This window comes from Lycium barbarum, chromosome 7 (assembly GCF_019175385.1).
Source record: "Lycium barbarum isolate Lr01 chromosome 7, ASM1917538v2, whole genome shotgun sequence".
Classification (NCBI taxonomy): domain Eukaryota; kingdom Viridiplantae; phylum Streptophyta; class Magnoliopsida; order Solanales; family Solanaceae; genus Lycium; species Lycium barbarum.
In genome coordinates this window covers 96,880,270-96,888,930 of record NC_083343.1, presented here as the reverse complement: position 1 = coordinate 96,888,930, position 8,661 = coordinate 96,880,270, and positions in this window count along the sequence as shown.

Here is an 8,661-nt window from a genome sequence, read left to right as displayed (position 1 = left end):
CAAACATTAGTTCAAATTTCGGGGATGTTCCCAAGGGTACTCCTGCCAAAGATGCCTTCCTTCCCTCTTCTTCAACAGTTTCTTCCTCTCATGTTTGAATGTTTTGTACTTCGTGTCAAATTCCATTGTTTTTGGAAAGTTTGTACTTTGTGTCCTTCTCTTGTTAGGCTTTGTTTTTTATGAATAAAATTTTTTTTATTCATGTTTTGCCTTTATTATAAACAATCTCTTGGAAGTTTTCTTTAATTAAAACCTTTCACGGGTGATCAATCCGATTAAGAATTTTAATATCGGAATCCTTGTAAGTAGACTTGTAATTTTGATGTTGTTTTTTTGGGAAGTTTGCTAACGACTTATTGGATTATAAAGAAGTCATATGTCAAATTCCATCATTATTAACTAATGGAGTCGGAAACTTCCGGCATTATGAATGCATTATTATTGTATATGTATGATCGAAATCATGAATATATCATTTATACAATGTGTGTATGATCTGAATCATGAATACATTATACAAACTTACAAAGATCATGTAATAATAAACTTTATTGCTAACATGATTATAAGTTTATGAGTCGAGCCCGGAGGCCTTTCCGTACACTTTTGGAGCGATAGCCTCTATTTTCAGTCCCTGGTGATAGTCCCCCATTGTTTTGTTGTGAAGTATGAGGAACTAAGCAATGATGCCCGTAGTCCATTTCCCGTACATTCTACTTACTGCCTCGTTAAAAACCTCCCCGGTAAAACCCAAACGGGATAAAACCCGAGTAAGAGAAAAAGAGTACAGTTTGTCGAATGCAACTAGATATTAGGAATGGAAGAGCTTTAAATTGTGGTTGTTGGAGACAATCTTCCCGTCCAAATTTTCTAGTTGAAATGCTCTTTTCCCTGCATCAGCTATAACCCTATAGGTTCCTTCCCAATTTGCTCCTAGTTTGCCTTCGTTCGATATCTTGGTGGCTGGAGTTACCATTCGCATGACCAAATCTCCAAGTTTAATTTGACGCCATTTGGTCTTATTATTGTAGTATCTTTCCACCTGCTGTTTTTGCGCCATTAACTTGATCAGAGCCAATTCTGGGTGTTCTTCTAATAGATCAAGTTCATCCTTCATTGCTTCTATGTTCTCTGTATCTGTAGCATGCGAATATCTTATGCTTGGCTCCATAACTTCAATTGGTACCAGTGCCTCCGCTCCATAGACTAGAGAAAAAGGTGTTTCTCCAGTACTAGTTTTGTGCGTAACCCGATAAGACCAAAGAACCTCGGGGAGGACATCAGGCCAACTTCCTTTTGCTTTGCCAATTCGTCTTTTCAATACTTTGAGTGTCGTTGTTTGTTGATTCTGCCTGTCCATTGCCGGATGGATGATATGGTGAAGATGTTATCCGTTTGATCCCGAAATTTTGGAGAAAATTTGTTATTTCCGCTCCAATAAATTGCTTTCCGTTATCACAACTTATTTCCTTTGGAATACCGAATCAACATATGATGTCTTTCCGGACTAAATTAATAACCTGCAGTTGTCGAATTTTTGTGTATGCCCCTGCTTCAATCCACTTAGAAAAATAGTTAGTTGCAACAAGTAAGAATTTAACTTTACCTTTGGCTTTTGGGAATGGTCTCATGATGTTGAGTCCCCATTTAATGAACAGCCATAGGGTAATGACTGAATGAAGAGGATCTACGGGTTGATGTATTGCGGATGCATATGCTTGAGATTCTTTGCATCGTCGTACAAAGTTTTGTGAATCTTTGCCCATTGTGTTCCAATAAAAACCTGCACGCAGTAAACATCGGACTAATGATCTCCCCCCGGAGTGATTTCCACAATATCCACTGTTGACACCTAATTTTGGCTCGCCGTGCTTAAAATTAACGTTTCGGAGAACCCTGAGAGTTAAAAGAGCACGAAATACACTTTTTACACATTTTTTACATTTTTGATGATTTATTGATAATTTTTCTCATTTTAGGAGTTTTATCAATTTATTGTCATTTTTCAAGAATCATTATTCTTGTACATGTACAACGAACACTACCATTTTTGTGCAATTAATAATTATTTTTTAATTTTATAGCAGTACATTTTGATATCTTATACATTAATATTTATATTTTATACTTACATTATTATTTATACATGGATTAGTTAACTATATTTTAGAACAGTCCGTCAGTGTAGAGAAAATTGAAGCAATTAATTTTTAAACGCAGAGCAAAAATTAGATTAAGTCAAGGTCTCGTCACCTTTTTAAAAGTTGACATTTGAGGTGATGGGTTGGGTTCTTGATCCATTGGTTATTGTATTTTTACATAAGGGTTAAAAGGGGTAAAGGGGACAAGAGAGGGAAGATAATTATTTTTTGGATAAAAGGGGGTGTTTGTTTATATTATAAGAAAAGAGAGGGGTTAATTTAATTATTGGACACACACACAACACTTGAACACTCAGATATTTTTTCCTCTCCTCTAAAACCTAAAACACATCTCCTCCTCCTCACTTCTTCACCCACAGCCGCCGCCGACCCTCCACGCCGGAGCTGCGAGCTCCGGTGAACTTCTCACCACCACAGTCTCGCCCTTTCGCTCCCCCCTTCATCTTCCTCACCACACCTCCACCAAACAACTACAACTACCGCATAACCCCCTTCGTCTCCATTTTTGCTGCTCCGGTGAACCGGAGCAGCCGCAAAACAGCCACCACCAACGACGCTCCAACCCACCTCCACCACCTGCCACGCTGTCGTTCCCCATTTTTCCCTTTCCTCTTCTCCTTCGTTGTCCTCTCCCCACTGCTCCAGTGACGAGCAGTTGCGAACCACCACGCTCACCGCCACCTCGTCTCCCGCTCTCTCTCAAAGTGCTGCCTGAGACTCGTCATTTTCATTCTCCGGTGAACAGCCATCAACGGCGGGGGAGGAGCAGCCAGTAGCAACACTGCCTTCCTCCATGAGACCCATCCCCGACGAAACACCACGGCGATGACAATGTTCTCCATCTATTCTTACTACTTCTCACCTCCTTTTGGTTCTTTCTCACCTCCTTTTGGTTCTGTTTTTGTGCATATTTGTGAGCGTTACAGGTTCATCATTGTTTTACCTTTGACGTTACTGCTCTACGCCGCTGCTGTCATTGTTGGGATGTTTTTGAGCATTTTCCGGTGACTTCTATGTTGCCGGAGAATCTCCGTCTTGCTTCTTGTAACTATTTTTTGGCTTTTCCCCGCGACGTGCATGTGTTTCAATTTATCTGTTGCTGCTCTGTTGTTGTTCACATGATAGTTGCTCTTAATTTAGTTTGACTAATTTCATCAGTTTCTAGAAATTTCACAGCAAGTCGATTTGCTGGTTGTTTCGAATGATTTTAAATATTTCTCTCGCTAAATAAATGTTGGTTTGTGCTCGGAAATATTACTCCAGTGGTCAATAGTACTGTGATTAACCTTTTGCGGCCACCTGAGACCGCGGATGACACTTTTAACCTTTTATCATTTTACTTAAACTCATTTGGGCGAATACTAAACCCAAATGGCCGATGAAGAAATTTTCGTCGATTTCCAAGGTCTCCCATGTACAAAAGACGGGTTTTTATTTTAAGTTTATTCATTATTTCTTTAACTCATCCGATAGTTATTTATTCTCTTACTAACACTTTTACTAAGTGTTTATACAGGTACCTGGAGATACATCCCGAAGAGGACACTCGGAAGGAACCCGAAGACTTCATCGAATCACTGTTTGTATTTACTTTCCACATTTTTTTTATAACTATACAAAATATAAACTCATAGTATAGAGAAAACTTTATTTTAATGTTGGGCGGGGATATTTAATTACTTGTCGCTTATATGTTAAATTTAAAGTGCGTTATTCACTTTAGGCAAGATTTAGGCCGTCTACACTTTCATAAATTAATTAGATTGACTTGATATAAATACTTTGTTAATTAAATTCACACTTTTGGCGTTTAGGCAAAAAATACTAGTCCATCCTTTAATTTAGATTCTTTATACACTGTTAATACAACTTACATTTTATATTGTTTCGTGTACACTAATACATTTTTTTACTTAAGTTAAATTCACATTTTTGACGCTAGGCAAATATTAAGTCGTCCATTTACAAATCTTTTATTCTTTAGAGGCATTAAACATTTCCACTCATTTTTTATCCATAATCCCTTATACTTATTTTTTACCAATACTTTTAACAATTATTTTGTTCCTTATTCTTTTGATAGGATATTCATTAAACAAACACTCTTTTTAACTAAACAGTAGAAACAAGTCAAATAAACTTTACTTTTTCTGAATAATTGTGCTATATAAACTCTTTGCACCAATGAATATTCGCAGATTATTTTTACATTCTTTATGGACTAATATACCTAGTTATACAATTCTTTAGACATTTTATGTTCGATATACACTCTTTTATTCTTGAAAATACATTCTTTATTTATTTAATATCCATACATTCTTACATAGACGCACATTCTTTATATCCTTGATATATTTATTTTTTACATAGTCTTACATTTTTTTATACTCTTAATATAGTTACAAATTCTTTACACTAACATATATATACACTCTTTGTACTAACAGATATACTTTTATACTTACGAGGTACATTCTCTTTATACTCTTTTATATATTTTCTTTTACTATACATTCTTTATGAATACTTGATACTTGATATAAATACATTTTTATACACTGTATATACTTAGTATATTATCATTTAGTGTAGCTTTTCATGAAGTCATAACATTTTGAAAACAGGTAATAATAATGATAAACAGATAAATAATCCCCCTCTAGTGTTCAATTAAACTAAGTCTAAGGACTGTCTTCGGACAGGCTCTGAGAGATGCTTAATACCTTCCCCTCGGGGTAAATAAAACCCTTATCTAGAATCTCATAGGTTTCGTGGACTAAAAATGGAGTAGACACACAAATACATATAGGTTTCCTGATTTTCCTAAAAAATAAGGTGGCGGCTCTAACCCTTTTAAAACCAGTTAGAAGAACCGTGAAGTTGCAAACTATATTGGACCCAGTTCAAAATAGGGCGTGACATCCACTATGCACATGTTGCATAGCGGGTTCTGTGTCCGTTGGGCCTAAACACTTGGCTAGTGGCCCTCCAAAGGTTCTCCGATATAGCTCTCCGTAAACCAAGCAATATCTAGCTGCTTTTACTCGTAATTTTCGTGCTTCTTTCTTATATGTGGGTAGAGTCCCTTGTTGCAAATAATCAAGTATCTCATTTCTCCAATCATGTGTTAATCCCGTTTCACGTACTTCAATTTCACAACCAATTGGATGCAATAAATGGATCACACTTCTACTTCCTGGTTCTGCGGGATCAGCAGCTGATGCCAATTTTTCTAATCCGTCGGCCTCCGCGTTGCTTTCCCGTGGAACCTGCTCTAATCCCCAGTCTTTGAATTTTGCAAAGAGGTCTGATATCTGCGTTTAAAACTTCTGCATTCGTGGCTCTTTAATACTGAAAGCTCCATTCACCTGGTTGACCACCAATTGTGAATCACAGTGTACCTTGATGCTTTCTGCTCCATATTCCAAATCAACTTTTAAACCTACAACAACAGCCTCATACTCGGCTTCATTGTTAGTAATTTTTGGGCATTTAATGGCTTGGCGGACAATTTCTCCGCTGGGTACTTTAAGTACTAAGCCTAATCCTGACCCACTTTCATTAGATGCCCCATCTATGTATAGGGTCTATATCCCGGAGGATGACCCTAAAGTTGCGATGGTTTCTTTTTCTATCTCCAAAGTTAATTTCGAACTAAAGTCTGCTACAAAATCGGCAAGAATTTGCGATTTTATAGCATTTCTAGGTTGATAAGTAATATCAAATTCACTAAGTTCAATCGCCCATTTAGCTAATCTGCCTGATAATTTCGGCCTATAGAGAATACTCCGTAGGAGGAATGTCGTTACCACGGCAATTGGATGGCTTTGAAAATAATGTCTTAATTCTATGGCAGCATGTATTAAAGCTAAAGCTAATTTTTCTAAGTGTGGATATCTTGTTTCGACATCTGAAAGTGTTCTACTAACATAATAAATCTAAGATTGTCCACCTTCTTCTTCCCATACCAGAACTGCGCTTACCGATACCTCTAAAACGGCAAGATATAGAAATATCTTCTCCTCGAGGTTAGGTTTTGATAGCAACGACGGACTTGAAAGATACCTTTCGAGCTCCTGCAATGCTTGTTTACATTCTGGCGTCCACTCAAAATCTTGCTGCATTTTTAGTACAGTGAAGAATTTATGGCACCTCTCCGATGATCTTGAAATAAATTGAGATAGCGCTGCTACTCGACCAGTCAAACTTTAAACCTCCTTTTTGCTGTTGAGATCATCGGGAATGTTTTCCATCGCCTTTATATGGTCTAGATTTATCTCTATTCCTCACTTTGAAACCATGGATCCTAAGAACTTTCCGGAAGACATGTCAAATGCGCATTTTTTGGGGTTCAGCTTCATGTTGAATTGACTTAATATTGCAAAGGCTTCTTTTAAATGAATCAAGTGATCTTTAGCCCTTCCGACTTCACATCCATATCGTCAATGTAAACCTCAATCGTTTTTCCAGTTGATCTTTGAACATTGTTGTCACTAACCGCTGATATGTTGTATCGGCGTTCTTGAGTCCAAACAGCATCACATTATAACAATGTAAACCCCTTGGTGTTATAAATGTTGTTTTTGTTTGATCTGCAGAACTCATCTTGATTTGATTGTATCCTGGATATGCATCAAGAAAACTCAACAACTCATAGTCGGCTGTTGCGTCTATCACTTGATCTATATGAGGGAGTGGAAACGGATCCTTTGGGCATGATTTGTTTAGAGCTGTGAAATCTACACACATCCGTAGCTTTTCGTTCTTATTTGGCATCTCTACTACATTCGACACCCACTCCGTATGCTCCACCGGTCTTATGGATCTGGCATCTAACAATCTTTGTACTTCTTCCTCTATGAATTTACTTTTATCATCGGGGAATCTTCTTCAGGGTTGTTTTACGGGTCTGTGATAAGGATCAATGTGCAGTTTCTGCGTTGTTACCTCCGGTGTTATTCCTGTCATGTCAGCATAGCAAAAGGCAAAAATATCTATATTGTCACGTAAAAATTAAATATACTTACTCGGTTGGTTTAATTTTCATCCAATGAATGTATGCTTTTTCGGAGATGCCTCATCAAACGGCATTGGGTCGAGATCCTCAACTACCGTCGTTGATTGCTCCTCTATTAAAGGATCTTGTATAGTTTCTCTTTCGGTATAGTTTTTTCTTGAAGCCATTTGTTGCAGTATTTGGTAGACTTGTTTATCCTTTTTAACTTCGCTTTCCGGTTCAAAATGTTCTACCTTTGGCATGCCTTTCTTTATCGCCATGGCGTAACAGTCTCTGGAAATTCTTTGCTCTCCACGAACTTCGCGTATGCCCCACAGCGTTGGAAATTTGACCACTTGGTGATATGTTGATGGTACTGCTTTCATGGCGTGAATCCAGGGACGTCCAACTATCATGTTGTAAGCCATCGCAGGGGACATGATTGAAAAATGTAGTTTGTAGCTCTATTCCACCTGCTACTAATGGTAAGATGATCTCACCCACAGTTCTTTCTGTTGAATTATTGAACCCAGTGAGCATGATGGATTTGTGGATTATTTTGCTCGTCAATTTCATCCCCTCTATGTTTATGATATTGGCAGCACTTCCCTGATCAACAAAAACATGCCTAATATCAGTATCTAAGATGTGCAAAGTAATTACTAACCTATCATTATGCAAAAATTGCATATTATCGGTGTCGGCTTCATCGAAGGTGATACAATCTTCGACGAGAGACAGCCTAATCCTTTTTTCATTTCTAGTTGTTATTCTTTTGAACCTCACGCCTGAAGTGTAACGACTTTATTGATGTCCAGCCCTCCTATAATGTTGATATCTGCACCACCTGTAATAAAATTAACTACTCATTTTGGCTCGGGAATTGGTGGCGGCGCTCCTTGCTCCCTGTTCCGATAATATACTTGCTTGCGTTTCTCCGAAAGCAACTATGTCAAATGCCCTTGCTCCAAGAGATCGGCAACTGCTAATCGCAATGCATGGCAATCCTCAGTCTTGTGACCATGTCCTTTGTGAAATTCACAGAAATATTCTGGATTTCTTTTGCTCGGATCTGATTTCATTTTCCCATGCCATTTGACCCTATTACCCAATTTGTCCAATGCTGCAACTACTTCTGATGTCGAAACTCATAAATTATAGTTCGTGAGTCTCGGGAAGTCCCTGCTGCTGGTGGTGATCTATGCCGTATTGATTATTTCTTCGTATACCTTCGCGGCTTCCTCGTGAATAATATGGATCATAACGTTCTCTTCTATGTGTTCGATCTCCATCGCTTTTTCTGGAATTGCTTCTACTTGATGTATCTCTAGTTGATGGTGATGATTTCCTCATGATCGAATTGATGATATCCTGCTCTATCCGAATTTTTGAACAATATTGATAATATATATTGTCCATGTCTTCGCCGGATACTCAATTAAGTGTTTGGCGAGATCCTTTGTTGTCGGCGTTCCATCGGGATGTAATGCATGTCGGAAT